Here is a 21,346-nt window from a genome sequence, read left to right as displayed (position 1 = left end):
CCACACGTGTGCACGGGGCACTCGCGTTCACCAGCCCCGTCCTCTTGCTGGTGCAGCACATAGAGGCAGGGACCGATCCAGGGATCCCACACCGGGGAGAACCAATGCCTGCTGGTTGTTTGCCTGGTGAGGAGGTCTGGAGTTTGAAGGGCGAGCAGCGTTCCGTACCCGCTAACTGGGCTAAGGGAGAAATCGAGGTTTCTGACTTTGTTGCTGTTCCCGTTGTGGTCTCAGTCACATCAGCGCTCAGTTAGTGCAACACCACACTGCAGAGAATCCCCTTCCTGTGTCTTGCTGCATCAAAAATAACGGGGTGTCAGCTGAGTCCCAAACAACCCAACCCAGTGCCGCCAGGTTACTTCGGGGACAACCCACAGGACAGGTGTCAGAGAAAGAGAGGCGGACACCAGCTGAAGGTGGGAAAGCCATGCTGCAGGTGAGCAGTAGAGACCCCGAGCAAAGGGACAGGTCAGCGGATGGAAAGTTCCCAAAATGGATGTCAGGGGGAGGGGGATTCTTGTTAAACTGGCCCAGCAGGGATTCTTGCTGCAGAAGGGCAGAGGCTGGGTGGGCTGGGTAGGGATGACTTTGCAGAATCCTGGCTAAGACGGGGCCCTCCAGGGACAGCCGTCCAAGGCCGAGGTCGAGGCCTCGTGGAGAAGGGGCTCCCAGGACCCTGACTCTGGGCGCAGTGCGTGTCCTCTGCTACCCGGCCCACGTGTACTCTGTTCTGGTTTCCTCCAGGTCCTCTGGCCACCTAGGTTCAGTGCCAGGTGTCCCCAGAGCCTGCCTGGCCCGCCCCCTGCCTTGAGCCCCTCACATCCACCCCTCACCAGAAACAAGCCTCTCTGCACTAAACAACCAGAAGAATCAGGAAGCATGCCCAAGGGTGCCCCAGGTGTAGAAACAGATGCTGGAATGAGAAGCCAAGTTCCCGGGGGCTGTGGGGGGTGGTCAGAGCTGGGACTGCCCCTCCCTGACCGGCTGTGCGGGGCCCCCAGTAAACTCCTCTTTCAGCGCCGGCTCCAGGACAGCGAGGGACCTTTAAACACTTACCCAAACAGTCAGCATTTAAATAGGAATTCAAATACTGTTGAATTCTCCCAGAGGTGCTGGTAATCGAAGGACTGGGGACGGGATGGGGCATAGGTGCTGGAGCAGGTGGGGCCATGAGCTGGACCCAGGAGGGCGTGCTGCAGGGTTTTCTGTCTGACACAGTGAGCCCCATGAGGATGGAGACCTGCAGGTCCGACTCACCCGGGACCCTCCAGCACAAGCCTGGGCAGTCGGTGTGTTCAATGCATCCCTGACCCGCCTGGCTTGCGCCCCGGGAAACATGTGCGTGCAGGGACACCATCCTTAGACTTGTCAGCAATTCCAGATCTGAGCCTGTGATACTGGGATTTCTAGTAAGACAGATTTGGTCTCCGTGCCCTTTCCCAGCACAGAGCTCCCCTAAACCCTTGGAATTCCCTAAGGGGAGGAGCAGAAAGGTGTCTCCTGTGATGCTAACCAGGTGATGCTTGGGAAGCACCTGAAGGTGGGGTCTGGTTGCCAGGGGAACCGACCACGTGGTTTTAGGATGAGACCTCTCAGCCCCACCCCCTGACCTCGGGAGGGGAGGGGCTGCAGGTTGAATCAATCACCAACGGCCAATGATTTCATCAGTCATGTCCTTCTAATGAAACCCCAATAAAATCCCGAAAAGATGGGGCCAAGAGCTCCAGGTTTGGTGAACGGCTGGAGATGTGGGGACCCGTCAGAATGTCAGTTATTCCATCTTTTCTGACCTGAGACTGAGCCTTGATATTCAGCACGTAAGTGGGAAATAATGAGGGAGTGTTTCATCACAAAATTTGTCTCTGATGTACGTCAGCTTTGAATTTGATCCGGGAGAGATTTGTTCAGTTGAGGTGCAATCCACAGAACGTGAAACCTGCCGGGAACGTGAACAGCTCAGTGTCGGTTCGTGTGGCGTGTAGGACCTCACCTTTGTCAGGTTTCACACCGCTGTCCGTGATGGCTTTGCAGGTGGTATTTAGAGACCACTGGGGACGGTCCCTTCATTGGTGGCAATGAAGATGATCGACAGGCAATGTGAGTTTCTTGAAAGAGGACACCTTTATACTTTATACAATTTCCATTTTGTCTTCACATTGTTCTGGGGAGCAGGGCTGGTCCTTCTGGGGCCCAGGCTGTCACGAGAGCGATGTCCCCTCTCCTGCTGACCAGGAGGGATTCTGATTCCCCAGGGAAGGACGGAGTTCTTGGGGCTTCACCCCAGCCTCGGGTACAAGGGTGTGCTTGCAGCCATTGGGACCCCCCTGGAGTCGGTTTCAAACGGGTGACATTTGCCAGAGGGCACATCCAGGACCTTCTTGTTGAGAGAGGGAGCCAGAGAGAGTACTTGGAGCTAATGCTTTATTTTTGTTTAAAAAAAAAAGTTGTCGTTCTTCAAAGCTTGACAAATTGTAAAACACTTCTACCAGGCGTCCCCTTTCCTTCCTGTACCCAACTCTGCTTTTCTTTTGAAACTTTATGAAGTTCTGATGAGAATGTTTATAACAGGAATGAAGGCACGCGCTGAATGTGAGCAGGCTGTGACGTTTGCAGACCCCGATGACTTTGCATCTTGCAGCTCCTGCAGGCAAGCACGTTTGCATAGTCCTGATAGTGTGTTTACACGTGGAGGTGCATGCATGTGGACCGGACAGGAGTATCCATGTTGTGCACGCCCCTGACACCAGGCGCATGCCGATTGGTGCCGGAGAAGGCCTTCTGGGGACTGTGGACCCCACGTAACTGGTATGGGTTAGCCTTGGGTACACCGGCCCCTGAACCCTGGGGCTCCTGATTAGGAAAACGAAGAAAGGAAAGTTGAATGTTTCAAACTATATTTAAAAATCAACATTCCTGGTGGGCTGCTGGAGTCCATGTGCAGCTGGGCCTGGGAACGAGAGCGTTCATTCACTCGGGTGGAATGTGGCTCTGAAAACACGCCGTGTTGGCCTTCCGTGCTGACACCTCATTCCCAGCAGGCCGGCCTGGAAGTGTCCCCACGTGAGCGGACCGTTTCCCGGCAAGATGAATGCCGTCCTTTGTGTGCTTGCTTTTGGTTTAGAGGGATCTTTGTTTTTCCCAATTTATTTGAATCTGCTCATTTCTTTCCCCTCGGGCGGACTGTTCTTGAATCTCAGAGTAGAGGTTCTTCTGTGTTTCCCCTGGTTGGGAGTGCTGTGAGTCCCCCCATTCTGAGCCCTGCCAGCCAGAGGGCAGGACCAGCAGCCCCAGCCCTTGGGGGACAGGCTCCTGGGGGCCTGAGTCGCCTCCCTGGCGCTCTGTGGTCTGGTTGTGGGACCTCTCAGGACCCTTTTTTTAAGTTTATTTGAGAGAGAGAGAGAGGGCATGAGCGGGGGGACATGCCATCTGCCTTACCCCTCGTTCCTGGCTGGGGACCCCCGCCCCTCGTTCCTGGCTGTGGACCCCCTCCCCGAGCCCTCGGGGGTGTTCACCTGAGCCCCCAGGTTAGGGTGCGTTCCTGACCCAGAGAGGCCCTGCCCAAACCGCCCTGATTAGGTAAGGAAACACCGTCTTGGGTTTAAATGCCATCATGTTTTTGCACGTGTTCACATGCACATGGAATAGCACGCCCGAATACATAGTGCGTGTGCATATTCCTAATTCGGCCTAGATTGAGGGATCCTTTGCTTTTTGAGCATTTATTACAAGTCAGGCACTTATACGTGCATACATAGAGAAAGAGCTAGTTTATAGAAAACCCAGGAGCCAGGGAAATGAGAATTCAGTCATTTGGAGAACATTTCGATGCTGCTCCAGCAAAGCCCAGTGTGTGCTGGGGAGAGGGCGGCTTGTGGGTGAATTTTGCATGCCCTCGGGTGCAGGCGGTCTGACCGGGCTTTGGAGGACCCTGACGTTGGGCTACCGTGAAGTCACACTGTAACTGAGCTTTGTGTTTGCTCTTCACCCTTTCTCTGCAAAAGCAGATCATCGGGCTGGATTGGAAGCAGCCCAGAGCACGCCTTCCCGGGTGCTGGCGGGCGGGGGATCCCCGGGAAAGCAGGGCCCCCTGAGGATCCGTGTCCCCCGTGTGTCCTGTGGAGCTCTCCCGAGACCCCTTAGTTCCGTGTTTCTAGGGCAGAGCCCTTGCTGGAGACCTGCGTGTGGGTCACCGGACATCTCGTCCGTGTGGTCCCGGAGCCCCCTCTGCACTCGTGGGAGAAGCCTGCAGTCTGCGGGTGACCCCCCGCCCCGTCTCAGCAGCTTGCCTGTGAAGTTCCCGAACTTCCCTCGCTGCGTCAGGCGCTAAGTCCTCAGACCCATCCTACGGTGCCCCCGCCGTCAGGCGTTGGATCTGGCTTCACTGGGTGAACCGCAGGCCCCACGAGGATGCGTTGGGCCGGTGGGCACCTTCTGAGCTGAGTATACAGAGGGAGGGCAGCTGGGCCATGTCCGCATCGGATCTGTGAGCGCTGACCTTGGGGTGGCCCTGCTGGGGCCCTGCGGGAGTGAGCTCAGGGGTGACCTCCCACTGACCCAGGTGCTCTTGCAGAGCGGGGGACAGCAGTTCAAGGGGCAGCTTCTTGACTTCTTTGGAGCACAGCCGTGAGATCGGTTTCATCCCTGTTGCTGCTGCCGAGCATGGAGGAGACGCAGGCCGGGCAGACACATCTCCAGAAGGTTCTTCGGTGTCTGTAGACTCCCACCTGGGGAACCCCGGTCGTGGAATGCTTGCACAAAGTAACACAGCAGCAGTGCTTCGGAAAGCGTGTCCTGCTTCCCCGTGACCCTCCCGATGGCTGCCCCATGTCCGTCAGCCCCGCGGCGTCCGCCAGGCACCACGGGAAGGGCCCACCCTGAGGAGCGCCTTCCCGGGCCTGGCTGCACGATGATCATCTTCCTTTCTGCTCAAGGAGAGTCGGGCCACGGGAAGGGCCCATCCATCCGCCAGCTGAGGCTGTGCTGGGCTGTGGTCAGACATTTCCGACAGATGCTTTGCTGCCCCTGCTGCAGGCACATAAACAAGCCGGAGGAAGTGCCCTGCACAGACCTGGGGCAGCCATCCCGGGGCTCTTCCTGGCCAGGAGCTCGGAGAGGTGGCCCCGGGGGTCCCTCACACGCCCCTGTCCTGTGAGGGGCTCGTACCTGTCGGCTTCCACCACGGTGCTGGGATTTGAGGGATGAGTGGGTCTGTGCCCGACCCATGAGGCGGGAGAGGCAAGGGGTGAGTGCCCACGGCATGCTGTGCTTGATGGGCCTCCACCGAGAAATGCACATCTGCCTCTCGGAGCTTCGGTCTTGAAGGCCGGCCGCATGCCTCTGCTCTGCTCTATGGACTCGTCACAGTCCGGTTTCAGGCCACAAGGGATGGAGCACATACCTCCATCTGACTGTTGGGGATGGTGTTCTGAGTTTTCTAAAAATGCAGGGTCATTTTTTTTTTTTTTGTAGATTTTTTATTTATTTGAGAGAGAGAGAGCACGAGAGGGAAGAGGGTCAGAGGGAGAAGCAGACTCCCTGCTGAGCAGGGAGCCCGATGTGGGACTCGATCCCGGGACTCCAGGATCATGAGCTGAGCCGAAGGCAGTCGCTTAACCAACTGAGCCACCTAGGTGCCCCGGGGTCATTTTGAAATGGGCTTTGAAGAATGTATAGGAGTTCTTCACCAGTTTGTTTTGGGGGGTGGGGCTGGCCTTTTAGATAGAGAGAAGGACATAAACAGAGAAAAGGGAAGAGAGGAACGTTCAGGTCTGCCAGCAGCCTATTGGTGGAATCGGCTGCCGGTGAGGGGCCCCGGCTAAGAGCTAGAAAGAGCCTCTGTAAGGCTGTCGGGTGGGGGGTGTCAGAGTCAGCTGCGTCCAGGAGGAACACCTGTAGGGTTTGAGCTGGAGGAAGGTCCCCGGTTGCCCGGGGCAGGGGTGGAGTGAAGGGCTTAGGCTGGTGGTGGGGGCCCGGCGAGTAGTATGCCCCCATCCAGGGGACCTGGGTAGACGGGGCAGCACTGACCAGGGGCTCCTGTGGCTGTTGGAGGCCTCTCCATTGTGAGCGGTGGATCCCAGGGAATCTGGTCCACTTTGGGCGAGGTGGTGTTGGAGGGGCGGGCCTCGGGGCAGCATACCCTGCTGTGCAGGGGTGGGGGAGTCCTTCTGTACTCCCTGCTCGCCCCTTTGGCTGACGCTGGCCCCTGGGCTGGAACGGAGCTGGGGAGGGTTTCAGCTGGGGGTTTGCAAGAGGTTAAAGCACCGGGAAAAGGGAAAAGGACTGGAGAGGAAGCGGACCGTGCAGTGAGCAGGCGGGGCCGCCCGCGTCTGGAGGCACCGACTGGGCAGGCGGCCCGAGCAGCAGTCCCGGATTCTTTCCCGGCCACGCTCTCCCGCCGCCCTCTGAATGGGCCTCCGCGGAGGTGGCCGCCCCCGTCCCGCCCCGACCCCCCCTCCCCCCGGGACGCCGGAACCCAGAGTCGCCCTGCCCCGGGGGTGGGGGACGCTGCTCACTCACAGGGCCGCCTGGGACAGCCCACCGAGTGCCTTCCGCCCGGCCCGCGACTTCCCGGGCCCCTGCATGGACTGAGTGGCGCCCCGCACTGCCCAGGTAAGCGCCGCTCTCTCTGGCCCCGAGGCCCGCCTGCAGGGGGCCCAGGCTGGAACCTGAGCTCCCCAGCGGTGGGGGAGGGGGCTGGGGGGAGGAGCGGACGGGGGATGCAGAGTCCCAGGGCCAGGGAGCCTGGGAGGGACCAGACTTGGGAGGGTGCCTCTCCCCGTGTCCCCTGTCATTTGGCGACAGCCCTCCAGCCCTGAGACTCTGTGAAAGACGCCCCGGCCCGGGACCCCGGTGGGAGGGCCCCTCCTTCCAGAAGAAAGCCACGCTTTGTCTTTGCCGAGACTCACTGGGGCAGACGCAAGCCTGCCTCACAGATGGTGTGGCTTTGGGAGCCAGGCTGCTTCCCAGCACAGCACATTCTTTTGCTAAAACCGAGAAAGCGCGCCTGCCCATTCCAGGGCTGTCCCGTCCGCCCCAGGGCCTGAGGGAGGCCGGCTGGCCTGGCCGCAGAGGCCCCGGGCTGCACCCAGGTGCTGCGCCCCGGCGCCCCGGCTTCCCGGGAGGAGGAGGGCTGTCAGCCGAGGCGGAAGGCAGGCGCCAGGAGCAACGTGGGGTTTCCGAGTGAGGTTGACTATTGTCCGGGCTGCTACTGGAGCCAGAGGGAGGACGTCTGAAGGAGCCCGGGATTTTAACACAAGACACGCAGTCAGGACGTAACCTGCTCACGTCATTATGTTGCCAGAGCCTTGGGGTGGGGGTCTGGGTCCCTCCCTGCCTCTGCCCTCCGACCTGGCCCAGGTGAGCCTGCAGGGCGTGGGCAGGTCCCTGGGACCGAGGGGCGTGTGTGCTATAGAATGGAAGGATGGGGACCAGTAAGAGGGAGAAACAGGAAAACCCCAAATGTTTCATAGTGGAAAAAGCTCTGCAGTCTCCTGGAGAAAGTGAAGCTGGAGCTGGTCAGTGGTCGCCTTCTGGTTCTTTCTGCCTGCAGGTCTTGAGTGTTCTCCCTCCCAGCATGGCCAGAGTCCTCACCTCCCGACTGGAGGCTTGTGTCTGGTCCCGCGTGACCCGTTGTTCTAATGCAGTTTGTACGCAGTGGTCACTTCCAGTGAATTTCACGTGTGTATCGATAGATTAGAAATCGGGTCACACGGGGATATTTTTATGACCCCAGAGATGAGATTCGAGAGTTTTGGTCTGTTGGTTCCAGGAGAGAGAGGTCATTCCCCTGCTCCATGGGTGTCGGTGGCTGGGTGGGGTCCCAGGCTGAAGACGACTCACAGGCACCTGTGCCTTCTCAACATGGTAGCGGGGGGACCCTCCAGCGCAGGCCCCTCGTCCTGCCCAAGGCTGCCTCCTGTTGTATTTGGGGGGGAAGAGGCAGTAGGGCGGGGTGATCTTACACTTAGGTTCCGACTTTGACATCTCCCCGGCGTGGGGCAGGGTGGCCTCGGGGACAGAACACAGCTTCCCAAGTTGCAGAGATGAGCTGGTCTCCTTGGACTGAGTTTCTTAGTTCCCCTAGGTGCTCAGAAGCTCTGTGTCCCCGTCTGCAATGCAACGCCGTTGGTCTGCACATGGAAACCTTTTCATGAGGATAAAATCGGGTGACGCCTCCACGTGGCTTAGCCCAGTGCCGGGCATGTGGTGGTCAGCACTCAGCAAAAAGGCATTGTTACTCTGCTTTCTGTAATTCTCTTAGTCAAGAAAGTTGGCGTGCGTCATAAACCAGTTTTGAGAAATCTGATAACAGTGCTGGACATAGCCGCCCGGCTGAGCTGGAGTCAGGACTGTGGCCGAAGGATGTTTGGTGACAGGCGGAGGCTGGTGGCCCAGCTGGGATTGGTGCCGAATCCCTCCCCACTCACTTTGCCTCCAGTCACCTGAGACGGGTGTCACTGCTGGCCTTCTCCTGAGACGTGAAGGTAACAGGGTCACCGGGCCAGTGAGAGCCAGGGTCCAGACCACCCCTCGCACAGACCACGCCCTTCCTGCATCTCGTCCACACCCACTGCCCACTGCCATCCTGCCAGGATGTAAGTTTACAAGCACTGGATGAAGGAATCGGGGAGCCAACGCAGCCTCCCCTCCTGCCACTAGCTGGCCGGCTACTCTCAGCCCGGAACTGTGTTCTCTGTCTGATGTCTGATGGGTGCTCAGCCTCGGCGAGAGCGGGTGGGCACTCGGTGGGACAGGGGAGCAGGCGCCAGGTAGACCAGATAAAGGAAAGGGACATGAATTTCAGAAACTCAGTGGGAAAGAATAGGGTTGGAGGAACCAGGGATGAGCCAGCTTCCCCGGGTGGCCAAGTGCAAACAGAGAAGCTTCCAGAATGCTATGGAGCTCTTTGATGGCTCTGAGGAGGTAAGAAGAAGAGTCCCCCAAAGACAAGGTTTGGTCGTGGGAGATGTGGGTCTTGGAGCCTGTCCTTGTGTGTGTTGTAGGAGCAGGCCAGATGTGGCACAGTCAGCCGTCCCTTGTCCTTCCAGAAGGACTTCCTGTCTTCAGCAGGCTCTCAGTGGCCCGTGGCCTGTGGGCTGGGGGAAAGCCAGCCAGGAATATGATGGTGGCGGTAGAAGGAACACTCCGGTAATAAATTTCCGTGCAGACTGTTGAAAATGACACTTGTCTTGTTCCAGTGAGAACCCTTAAAAGTTTAACAGGAGGCATTTAAAAAGATACGGTAGAGGAAGGGAAAGACCGTGTGTCCCTGGATAGGAAGGTAATGTCCTAAAGGTGTCGAACCTTAGCAGCCTCGTATGTGTATTTGGTGTAATTCCAATCAAAACACCGACGGGTCTATTTTAAGGGAGTACGATAAAGTGATTTTGGAAGTCCAGTAGTGAAGAATTTTGGTTAGCTGGGGTACCGCCAGTGGGGGTGGGGGGCTTGCCGGGGAGCCAGGGCACTGAGTGAGCGGGGGCCAGTGGATCTCGAGGAGATGGAGGTGTACAGTGGACTCATAGTGGCTGGAAGTTTGGTTCCAGAAAAGGGGGTGCAGTCCACAGGAAAGAGGGGCTGCTCTGCAGAGGGAGCTGGGGCAGTTTCCCACGCGGACAAAAGCAAAGTGGGCCCCTTTGTGCCGTTTGCACATGTCATGTGCAGGTACAGCAGGGACCTAAACGTCAAGCGAGTTCTCCGTGGGGAGAAGGATGTGTGCATTTCTCTGTCGGCTGCCCTGGGTCTCGCCCCCTGCTTTTCTTTTCTTGCCTTACTTGGGTTACTTTAACCTGTTCTGATGTCCCCTTCATTTTGTACGTTCCAAGCCCTATGATTTTCATTCTTTCTGGAAAATGTGCTTTGGCCATTCGTGAAGGGTGGGTTTGCAAACAAGTCCTGTTCGTTCTCCGTCATCTGCGAATGTCTTTTCCTACCCTGTTGCTGAAGGGTATTTTGGCCACATACAGAATTCCTAGTTGACAGTTCTTTTCCTTCGGTAGTTGGGACATCGGTGCTGCCTCCTTTTGGCCTCTTGGTTTCAGATGAACAATCACCCACATTCGGGTTGGTGTCCCCTGTGCGGGCTGCTTGTAGGATGGGCACCTTGTCCCTGGTGTTCAGAAACTCCCATCACGATGGGTGGGTTTTCCTGGTGTTTAGCCTATTTGGGGATCATTCAGCTCCTGGAATCAAAGGTTGTGTCCTTGGCCAGCCTGGCGGTGGGGCGGGGGGCGGTTTCAGACATCGTTTCTTCTCATGACCTCCAGCCGGCTCTCCCTCTCCTTCTGGGTCTCTGGTGGCACGACCATGGGGTCCTCTGTTACTGGCCCGCGGGCCCCTGGGCTTCTTTACTTCTAGTCTGTTTGCCTGTGCTGCTCACATGGGGTAAATGCTCCTGCTGGGCCCTCGAGTCCAGGATCCCCTCCCCGTCAGCCCTGCTCTGCTGCTCCTCACGTTTCTCTTCCTGTATCTTTCAGTTTAACGATTTCTACTTTTTGGGTAACTTTTACGTTCTTGCTGAGATTTTTTTTTTTTTTTCACTTGTTTCAAGAGAATGCACAGTTTGTTGGAGCATGGTTAGGAGCTGCTGGAGAATCTTGGCCAGACGGTTCCAGCACCTGCTTCGTGTCGACACTGTCACCATCCACTGCCCTCTCTCATCCAAGTGACATTCCTGGTCCTTTTGTGACGAGGGGGCTTTCTGTTTTATCCTGGACTTCCTGAGACCATCTGAGGAGGCTCTGGATTTATGTAGTCTGGTTTCCTTTTTGTGGCAGTCAGTGCTCCTGCCCAGGGCAGTTTGCGGCCACGTGGTGTTGATGTTCGCCTTGCTGCTGGCCCTGCCGTTCCGTCCCAAGACCGGCCAGGGGTGGAGGGCAGCTCACCGCTGGACCCTGCCGACACCTCCCTGGGAGGGGACATCCTAAGGGCCTCCTCCCTCCGGGAAGTGGGGGAGTTAGGAAACATGAGTTTTCTGCTTGGCTTTACTAAACCCACTGTGTGAGGGTTTCCCTGGGTGTAGAGTTGGTTTGGTCTTTCGGCCAGGTGAGCAGGCTTTTCCTGGAGCTGTTTATCTGTGCCGGGTGATAGTTCCGGAACTTGTGGGGAGGCAACAAGGCCACCAGGGAATGCACCCCTGTCCTCCCTCAGGTCCCGAGGCTCCCAGGCAGCCGCTGTTTGTCCACCTGTCCAGGTCTCCCGTGCTGTGGTCGGGTGGCACCCTGGGTGGAGTTGTTCTGTGAGGCTCTGGGAGGGGTGAGACTGCTCCCTCTTGGCTGGAACCACAAGTTCCCAGCCTGACTGTTTTTAGCATTGCTAATTTGGTAAACATTGTCTGTACAAATACCTCCTCTGTGCTGAGACACTGGAACCCAAGGCGAAGGTGGGAACTTGACTCACCAGTCGGAGAAGCCATCCACAGGAACCCGAAGCATCCCAGAGGAGTCAGGCAGGTAAATCACGGTCTTAGCAGGCAGGGGCATTTTAGAAGGCCTTCCAGAGTCGGATCCCGTGTGGAACATGAAGGCTTGAGCTTGGGGTGGTGCCCTGTTTCCTGGTGCAGGAAGGGTTGGGGTAGAACGTGGGGAGAGTTTATAATAAAAAGACTAAAAAGAGAAGAATACCTGCTGTCCTTACCACAGAGGGATCTGTTGCGAGGGAAGAAGGGGAGAGGCGTTCCTACAGCTGGAGCCCCAGGAGGAAAGCGCATGTTTCTAGAAGACACAGAGCCTTATCTTCCATCCCCTGGGCAGGCAGGGTCCGTGTGTTGCCCCGTGGTCATCGTGGGGGGTGGCCACGGGGTGCAGGCCCCTTGATGACGAGCTGTCCAGAGCACACGCCGTGGGCAGCCTTACATGCAGAGGGAACAGGGGGGCTCACTGGCCACGAGGTCAGGGGCGCATTGGTCCAGCTCTGACCGCACCACGGAGACCCTGCTCCTTCATCTGCCTCTCAGCCCTGCCTCCTCTTCCAAGGCTTTCTGCTCCAGAGAGTTCTCTCCTCACAGGGAGGCGCCGTGTGGGCTCAGGCACAGAGGTGTTCAGACAAACTGTTGCTGGACCACTAAGACTGAGAAAACGGTGCCCAGTAAACCGTGGTGCCCCGTGTATTAAAAGTTGTGCGCAGAGTTGAGGTTTCTGTGGGGACAGCTGAGGCCCCATGGGGCCGTGTCCCCACCCACAGGCCAGCCAGAGGCCGGTGTGTGCAAAGCTGCCCTCGGCGGGTGTGTAGTGGCGTGGGCCCCCCTCCCTTGCAGCCCTTGCTGGGCCAGGAGGAGCCCCAGGGACCAGAGCAGCCTCCCCTCCCAAGGGAGGTTCTGCAGGGGGGTCCACGGGAGGTGGTCTGCAGAGGGGTCTGCAGGGCGTTCTGTGGGGGGTGGGCCACAGGGGAGTCTGTAGGGAGTCTGTAGAAGGGTCTGTGGGGATCCACAGAGGGGTCCTTAGGGGGTCTGCAGGGCAGTCTGTGGGGGCGCCTAAGGAGGGGGGTGGGATCCGCAGGGGGTCTGCAGAGGGGTCCTTAGGGGGAGGTCTGCAGAGGGGTCTGCAGGGGGTCTGTAGGGCAGTCCGCAGGGGGGAGGTCTGCAGAGGGGTCCGCAGGGGACCTAAGGAGGGGGGTGGATCCGCAGGGGGCCTGCAAAGGGGTCCTTAGTGGGAGGTCTGCAGAGGGCCTGCAGAGGGGCCCTTAGTGGGAGGTCTGCAGAGGGGTCCTTGGGGGGTCTGCAGGGCGGTCCGCAGGGAACCTAAGGACGGGGGTGGATCTGCAGGGGGTCTGCAGAGGGGTCCTTAGGGGGAGGTCTGCAGAGGGGTCTGCAGGGTTCTGTAGGGCAGTCTGCAGGGGGGAGGTCTGCAGAGGGGTCCGCAGGGGACCTAAGGAGGGGGGTGGGATCTGCAGGGGTCTGCAGAGGGGTCCTTAGGGGGAGGTCTGCAGAGGGGTCTGCAGGGGATTCTGCATGGGGGCTCTGGGTCAGGCCTCAGAGTGGACCGGAGCGCTTGCTCCCAGAGGGGCTTGTTGCAGGGGAAGGACCCCTCGGGCCTGGTGTGGAGGTTCCACACTGTGCATCGTCCCTCGACTTGTCTAGGGTTTCCTCCCTCTGTGCAGGTCCACACGTGCCTGCCCAGATGTCACTGCTAATTTCTTTTCTCTCTTGTCCATTCCGATCTCAGCCTCCCGTGGGTCCCCCCCGGGCGCTGGTGCCCAGGGGCCAAGCTGGCTCTTGCTCGCGGCCCCCAGGCAGCTCATGCTTCATCTCCTTGAGTGTAGACGCGGAGAATCCCCTCCTTCCGGGAGGCCGAGAGGGTCAGAAGTCACATGGTCCCCGACAGCCGTGACCGTTCTATGTAATGGACGATGAGGGACGTGAGGCCGCACGCCCGGCCCGCTGGGGTGGACACTGTCTGGGAGCCTCCAACGGGGAGCGACGCCCCGGTACTCAGCCACGGATTTCGATTTGCCCTTGTGTTTGGACAGAAGGAAACGTGCAGTTCGAGCACGTCACTCGGGTCTGTCGGGAGGGACTCAGACCCGGCGATGGCTGGATTCCTCCCCCCAGCAAGTCGAGCGGTTTCCTGCATTGCTTCCTGCAGGGGGAGTCCTTCTGGGGAGAGGGTTAGACACTCGCTGTCCAGCCTTGCCTCCCTTGGAGGGAGCGCCTGCTGCAGCGGATTTATGCCCGTCAGGTTTTCCACGGGAAATGGGGTTTTGTGGTCACGGCCAAGAGGCAGGTCTGTACCCCGGGCCCCATGAATGTGATTGTGAATCTCCGTGGTGCAGTTGTGCTGGGAGAAAGACGTCGTGCTGGTGGAAGCCTCCTCGGGAACCACGTCTTGGTGGTGGTCTTTGCTGGGCTGAAGGTGTCTTTCCTTAGAAGGTCCGTGGCAGAGTTTAAAAGCCCATGGGCATTTCCAGAGGAAAGCCAGATCCGCCAGGGACTGTGCCCAAGGGCAGAAAGCATCAAGATTTCTTGTCTGGTGGCCTGGCCCCATTGTGGGACTGGAATTATTCTGGGAACTTGGGACTCTCAACCAAATAGGGCTCACAGGGCCAGTGTCATCGCCGACACACCTGGGCGGCGTCTTGTGGAGTCCGTGTTTGCTGATAAGCTCCATCCATCTCTGTGTAAATCCTGGGACACCTGCCACCTCCTCGACCGGCCCTCTGGCAGGTGTGCAGGCCCCCCTCTGCTCGGTGCTTCCTCCTCCCTGGCGCCCTGTCCCCCGTGCCCAACGCCATCTGCTGTAGGCATCCCTGTCTCCCTCGACTCCCACCCAAGGGTAAGCAGCTTCGAGGCAAAGATCTCCTATCACTGGGGCTGCTTGCTGCTACAAGTGACCAGTCCCCATGTGACTGGTGAACAGAACACGGAAGGAAGCCGTGGAGTCACTCACAGGAGCCCGAAGGCTGAGCCTGTGCACATGTGCACTCTCGGACGAGGGATAAAGCACAACCTGGTCCATCCAGCAAAGGAGTATTATCAGCCCTAAGAAGGAAGGACATATTTACCCCACTACCCCATGGATGAGCCTTGAGGCCAGAAACTGGACTCCGAAGCACAAATACAGTGTGGCTGCACGTGGGTGAGGTCCTGCGAGGTGTCCGATCCTTAGAGGTGGGTGGTGGGTGCAGGGCTGGGGGAGGGCCTTGGGCCGGGAGGAGACCCGAGGTGCCCAGCTGGACGGGGGGCTGCACAGTGTGGACGCCCCCAGCGCTGCCCACCCGCCTGCTGCTCAGCTGTGTGAGCAGCTCCTGGGCTCCAGGTGGTCTCCGTATCCTCAGGACCTCCAGCCGCAATGCCGTGCCCCCCTCAGTCCTGCAGCAAGAAGCAGTTTGTTTCCCTCGGTGCGCACGCCAAAGCCCGTTTTTTAAGATGCTCGTTCTTGGCGGGTTGCTTGGGGGTCCCTTGAGTACTTGAGAGACAGGCCCCGTTTGGTGCATCTGAAGAGTAGGAAATGCTCGGAAACTCTCGTGGGGGAAGAAAGAAAGCGTTCTCACCATTTTCCACGTTAGAATTCCCTACAGCGCACCCGCGAACTGGGGGGAAATGTGTCTTCTTGCCAGCGTGTTTGAATCGGAACCTCTGACTAGAAATGGGATGTGGTCAGGGTTCCAGCTGCAATGAGCTGCTTTCTCTGAGCTCCTGCTTCTCCATGTCACTGGATGGGGGGTAAGTCGAGTTTGGGGGACAGTCACCCGCCTGTGCCCAGACAGGAGCCCTGACCCTAGCGCTGGCCGAGCACCTCCAGCTCTGCTGGGGGATGGGTGAGAATGATGCCGGGGTCCTTGGGGGGTCTGCAGGCCGGTCCGCAGGGAACCTAAGGACGGGGGTGGATCTGCAGGGGGCCTGCAGAGGGGTCCTTAGTGGGAGGTCTGCAGAGGGGTCTGCAGGGGACCTAAGGAGGGGGGTGGATCTGCAAGGGGTCTTCAGAGGGGTCCTTAGGGGGAGGTCTGCAGAGGGGTCTGCAGAGGGGTCCTTAGGGGGAGGTCTGCAGAGGGGTCTGCAGAAGGGTCCTTAGGGGGAGCATTCCTGCTACCGAGCCAGTTCACCTCGGGGGGAGCATTCCTGCTACTCGCGGAAAACGCTGACCTTTAGCCAGAGAACACGTTCGCGTGCTGTGGTTTTGACTTGAAGATTTACAAAAGAGAAAGCTTGAGGCTGTCCCCGTGGGGGCCGTTCATCGCTTCCTCCTGAGTTTGCGGCATATCCGTGGGGCTGCTGATGTGTGACTTCCATGAAAGACGCCCTGTGTGCCTTTCCAGTCTTTCAGGGGTTTTCCCTAATTAATTCTCATTGTATCTGGCCGTCCTTCCTTTGCTTTCCAGAAGGTTGGGTAAATGGCCGGTTGTTCCTAGACAAATAACAGAAGCATTCTAAGATTAAGGACTTCCTTTAAAAAAAAAATAATCACTGCTACCGAACTTCCCAAAGTCTTGGCTTTTAAAAAATAATACTTCAAATGTAGAGCTGAACAGACTCGAGAGGATGTCTAAGCTGATGTTTGTCGACGGGATTCTGCAGATGGAGCACTGGAGGGCCCCAGAGGCTGAGCACGTGGCCAGTGGTCCTTGTGTGACTCCTGACCTCAGCACCTTGGGATCTGGGCGTCCCCTCCCCCACAGCCCCAACCGTCACACCGAAATACAGCACAAGAGACCAGAAATGTGTTAATATTCATTCCGCAGAACTCTCTCCAGGGGGCAGAGGGAAACTCCACAGTCTCAGGGTGTGAGCAGGAGGGCGGGGGACAGAGATGGAAAAGTGGCTGATAGATCGATACACATCAGTGATAGATTGATACAGATCAACGACAGATCGATGATGAGAACTCATCGTTAAAGATATCCACACTCGCTTCTAAAGATTGAGAAGATGCCTGCTTCTTACGGCCTGAAGGTCAGCTTTGGTGGTCAAACCACAGAACTCCACTTTCCTCCCCCAGGTAGGCTGGTGTCACCGTGACCCCCGCTAAGTGTAATTTATCTGTCTTCAACGACGACGTGAAAGGTTAATGGCAATCTGTAATTATGAACAGTAATCTGTGGATGAGTGAGTCATTGTTGTGCCTCGTAGGGTTCTTGCTGTAGTGGGAGGGCCGGGGAGCGTCGAATTTGTTTGATGTCACACACCTGGATGTTGTGCATGACGTGGTGGGCCCTGCGTGCATGCGTGGACCTCAGCGACTGGCCGGCTCTGGGCTGTGCAGGCGGCGAGCATGTGGGGTCCCCTTCCCCCTGCTAACTTATGTGTGATGTAAATCATGGCTGGTGGAGAGCAGATGTTACCCCGCTTCCCACGGAACCTCCTGCAGCAGCTCCAACGCAGCCTAAAAATAGGCTTTTTTTCTTTTCCTTTTGGAAAAGAGCCTGTGACCCTCCGTCACCCCTGCTCTGGGTAAAGGAAGTGCAGGAAGGGGAAGCCAAGGGGAGCCTGGGCCCGGAAGGCCCTGGAAGGTCTGGGAGCCCTGGAAGGAGAGGCATACTCCCTCCCTCCCTCCCTCCCTCCCTCCCTCCCTCCCTCCCTCCCTCCCTCCCTCCTTCCCTCCTTCCCTCCTTCCCTCCCTCCCTCCCTCCCTCCCTCCCTCCCTCCCTCCTTCCCTCCTTCCCTCCTTCCCTCCCTCCCTGGCCCGGCCCCTGGTCCTCGGTCCATGCAGGCGCCAGAACGCCAGCTGCCCGAGGAAACCAGGAAGCCAGGGGCCTGCTTTCCAAACACTGACCATATTGTGCCTCCTCCTCTGGGTGTCAGCCGGGAAGGGGAAATGTGAGAATCTGTCAGGAGGAACACAAACGGGGTTTGCCTGGGGGACGCCGGGGACCTGGCGGGAGCAGAGCCCACAGCGGCCCCCTGCGGCCCCGCAGCGCCCCCACGCGTAGACACGTCCTGCAGGGGGGCCGTGGCCCCAGGGAGAGGTGCTTGAGGCCGGCCGCTCACTGGGACACGGGAGAGCCCGCCTGGCCACGCTCCCTCTGAGGCAGCCACACACCCTACCGTAGAGCAAAACAGCCGCCGTGTCGCCTGAGAGGCTCCCTCGCAGACAGGATACCTCGCCCACTCCCGATGGCCCTCACGGCACCCCTGGGCCTCCCAGGCCCAGACTGAGCCTGCGGACACTGAGCACGCGGAACAGGGGCTGGGCCCGGGGACAGCCTGTTTAGAGGCATCCCCGTAACTGAAGAGCAGATGCGCACGGTGAACAGGATTGGCCACACGCATTCTGTCTGCCCTCCTGGCGTGCCCTTCCTGGAATGAATGCCGTGCGTCCACACGGAAGCTTTGCGCATTTGTCTGTGCTTGGACTCGAGTTTCCAGCGCCCTGCATGTCTGAGGACAGAGGCCGTCCCCCTTCGCCCTGAGGCCCCGCTCCTGCTGGGTGGATGGCGGGGGCTGCAGCGTCCCTGAGCACACAGAGGGGCTCAGCTCTGCGGGAGAAGGGGCCGGGAAGCCAGTGTCCCCGCGCCGAGGTCCTTGGCTGGCCCTTGTCCAGACTGAGGGTTAATTAAGTCCTGTCGCCCGGGGCAGGGAACCAAACCCAGCCATGGCCCCAGCGTTGGTGCAGAGTTGTGAACAAAGCCACTTTCATGGGGAGCGCTGAGCTTGCTGTTTTCTGGAACAGGGACAGGGTAACAGGGACAAAGCAGGACCTTATTTCTCTCCTGCCTCTTCTCCGCTGGTGGCAATCTCAGGCGCCGTGCGGGCGTGGCATGGCATTCCCAGCATCGCCGTGACCCAGGGACATGGGAGCGGGCAGCCCCCGTGGCTGCAGCAGCACCCCTGAGAGCACCATCAGTCACCCACTGTGGGCTTGACTGAGAAACAGTCCTTCTGACCCCGAAGTTCAGTGCTGCTCCTTGGCCTGGGGGTGATCAGGACATCCACCCTGACTCCTCAGGGCCAGACCCACGTCCTGCCCTGGACTTCTCCCTTTCTCTTCTGAGCCACTGCAAACTCATTCATTAATTCATAGCAGGTGCGAGAAGCTCCCAGTAGCACCATCCCGGAGGTGGGGGCCCAGCTGGGAGCACAGAGCCCTGGGATGTTACAGTCATTCCCATGGCATCCACTTAGGTTAGTGGAAACCCGTGTACTTCCACGCTCCCATTGAATGTGCTTCCTCCAGAAAGCCTTCCAGCTCCCCCCTCAGGCAGAAGGAGAGTCTCCTGCAGGTGCCTCTGAAGCCCACAGGCTGACCTTCTGGCAACACGCTCACCTGGAAGCCAGCAGCCAGCACCGTGCTCACAGGTGGTTGGCGCTCAGCAGCTCCATCTTACATGGGAAATGGACACGGGGACGCACTAACTGAGGATGTCGTTTTACTACCAAGAAGACAGTTGCAGGGGGAGGGAAGCACCTCGAATCTTTGTTTTCCCATCCCAGCTTCACTTGACAGGATTGGAGGGTGGGGTTGCAGCCCATCCAGTTGGCTGATTTATTTACAAACTTTATTTTATTTTGAGAGAGAGCGGGGAGGGGCAGAGGGAGAGAGAGAATCCTCAAGCAGACTCCCTGCTCAGCGCGGAGCCCGACGTAGGGCTCGATCTCACGACCCTGAGATCCTGACCTGAGCCCAAACCAAGAGCTGGACTGTGCCACCGACAGAGCCACCCACGCACCCAACAAACGTGTGTTTTAGGAGTTTTCTGTGGAAGGTCATCCAGGCATGCGGGGTGCCTCCCAATTGGGAGTAAGACCACACTGCCCCGGGGCTTTGGAGGTGCAGGAGGTGTGCGTGCGGATCAGATGCAGCCCTGGTGGTGACCACGGGCGTCAGCGTGGACGCTGGGGGCAGTGCCCGTGCCTGGGGACTCACGGTGCGGTTTGTACAGACACGACATTAGCGCTGGGCTCTTCGGTAAAGACGTGTTTCCTGCGTGTTTAAAAGACGAACACTGAAATTGGCTCCCTGCTTCCTCCGCGATTGGACAAAGTGCTGTTTCAAAGTTTGTTTTTGATTTTCATCACTTTTACTATTGAGTGAATGTGTATGGTTTTCTTTTTACTTATCTTGCTTCGATTTCATGGATTTTTCCTAAACCCGTGGCTTGATTTCTTCAGTGTGTAGGGGGGAATTCTCAGTAAGTACCGTTCCGGGGCTTGCTTGTGCCTCATTCCGCTCCTCCTTGGCCCCCGTTACGTGTGTGTTAGAACTCCTCACCACGCCCCCCGTAGCGTCGTTCCCTTCCCCGTCTCCCGTGCCTTTCCTGCCGGTGCTTCTGGCTCGATACTCCTCTGACTTGCCTCCAGCTCGAGCATCAACGCCTTCACCATGCCTCTGCTGATGGAATCGTTGGCCTCCTGCTTCTTTTTATTAATTTTATTTTCACGTCATCCTAGGATTTCCACTCGATTATTCTTAATGCACTCCAGTTCTTCTGTGAAATTCTCTTATATTTTTCTGAGATGTTTTCCGTTTACTTCTTTTCAAGTGTGTGTCTTTTAACTCCAATGCATAGACAGCTGTGGCTGTTCTTCTTTCTCTTCTTTCTCTTTTTTTCTCTTTGTTTTCATTTCTGTGTTCTGGTACCCATTACTAGCATGCCTGGTCAGTTTTTTAAATTAAATATTTGAATTGTGTTTGAAAATTACAGATAAATAGATAGGTGGGTGAATGGATGGATGATGGATGGATGGATGGATGGATGATAGATGGGTGGATGGGTGGATAGTTAGGTAGGCGGATGGAGGGATGATGGATGGATGATAGATAAATAGACGGGGTGGATGGATGGTTAGTCAGGTGGATAGATGGAGGGTAGATAGATGGGTCTGTCGATGGATGGATCAACTATAGATGGGTGGATGGATGGATGATAGATGATTAGATGGGTGCAGGGGTGGATGGTTAGGTAGGTGGATAGATGGATGGTAGATGGATGGGTGGATGGATGAATGGATGGATGGATGATAGATGGGTGGATGGGTGGATAGTTAGGTAGGCGGATGGAGGGATGATGGATGGATGATAGATAAATAGACGGGGTGGATGGATGGTTAGGTGGATAGATGGATGGTGTGTGGATGGATGGATGGGTGGATGGATGGATGGATGATAGATGGGTGGATGGGTGGATAGTTAGGTAGGCGGATGGAGGGATGATGGATGGATGATAGATAAATAGACGGGGTGGATGGATGGTTAGGTGGATAGATGGATGGTGTGTGGATGGATGGATGGGTGGATGGATGGATGGATGATAGATGGGTGGATGGGTGGATAGGTAGGCGGATGGAGGGATGATGGATGGATGATAGATAAATAGACGGGGTGGATGGATGGTTAGGTGGATAGATGGATGGTGTGTGGATGGATGGATGGGTGGATGGATAGATGATGGATGGATGGATGGATGGATCGATCTATAATAGAAGCAGGCTTTGGAGGGTAATATTTACTTCCAGAGGAAGATATTCTCTGGGACGGATTACTGAGATCTGGGGCGGGGGGGGAGGCTCATCTGTTCCTGGCACTGGTACCCCCACAGTGTAGCCTTCAGGGGCGTCACCTTGAATCTTAGGTAAGTGCTTTGGGCTCCCCCGGTTGTTTTTCGGCCCCACCATGAAACTGCTCAAATCCCTGCTTATTCTGTGGCTTCTCAGCAGCCACTTCCATCTTGGTTCCAGGCGTTTGGCTCTGTTCTCCAAGCTGAGGAGTCAGAAACACCTGCATGGGAGGCTGTGCTCGGAATGGTTCTTCACTTCCCTCAAGTCCCGGCTGCCCGCATAGCTCGGCCTCAGTTTTTATCTCTGCAGATCATCAGTGGGATTTCCACAGCCCTAACCACGGGCTTAGGTCCTGCCTCTAATCCACGTGCTGCCAAATGGGTCTGTGGCCGGGATGTGTGACTCACCCTAATGTTGCCC

At 57.5% G+C, this 21,346-nt stretch overlaps 1 protein-coding gene across 3 annotated transcripts in view; it reads left to right on the top strand.

The window, feature by feature from the left end:
- TNS3 (tensin 3) overlaps positions 1-21,346 on the top strand; it is a 167,289-nt gene that overhangs the window by 120,721 nt on the left and 25,222 nt on the right. The window lies entirely within an intron of this gene.

The sequence above is a fragment of the Eumetopias jubatus genome, unplaced genomic scaffold (assembly GCF_037043125.1).
Source record: "Eumetopias jubatus isolate StellerSeaLion01/CBP00866 unplaced genomic scaffold, mEumJub1_p1.0 scaffold_14, whole genome shotgun sequence".
Lineage (NCBI taxonomy): Eukaryota > Metazoa > Chordata > Mammalia > Carnivora > Otariidae > Eumetopias > Eumetopias jubatus.
The sequence above is the reverse complement of the archived record's forward strand: the minus strand, read 5'-3'. Positions and strand labels throughout refer to the sequence as shown.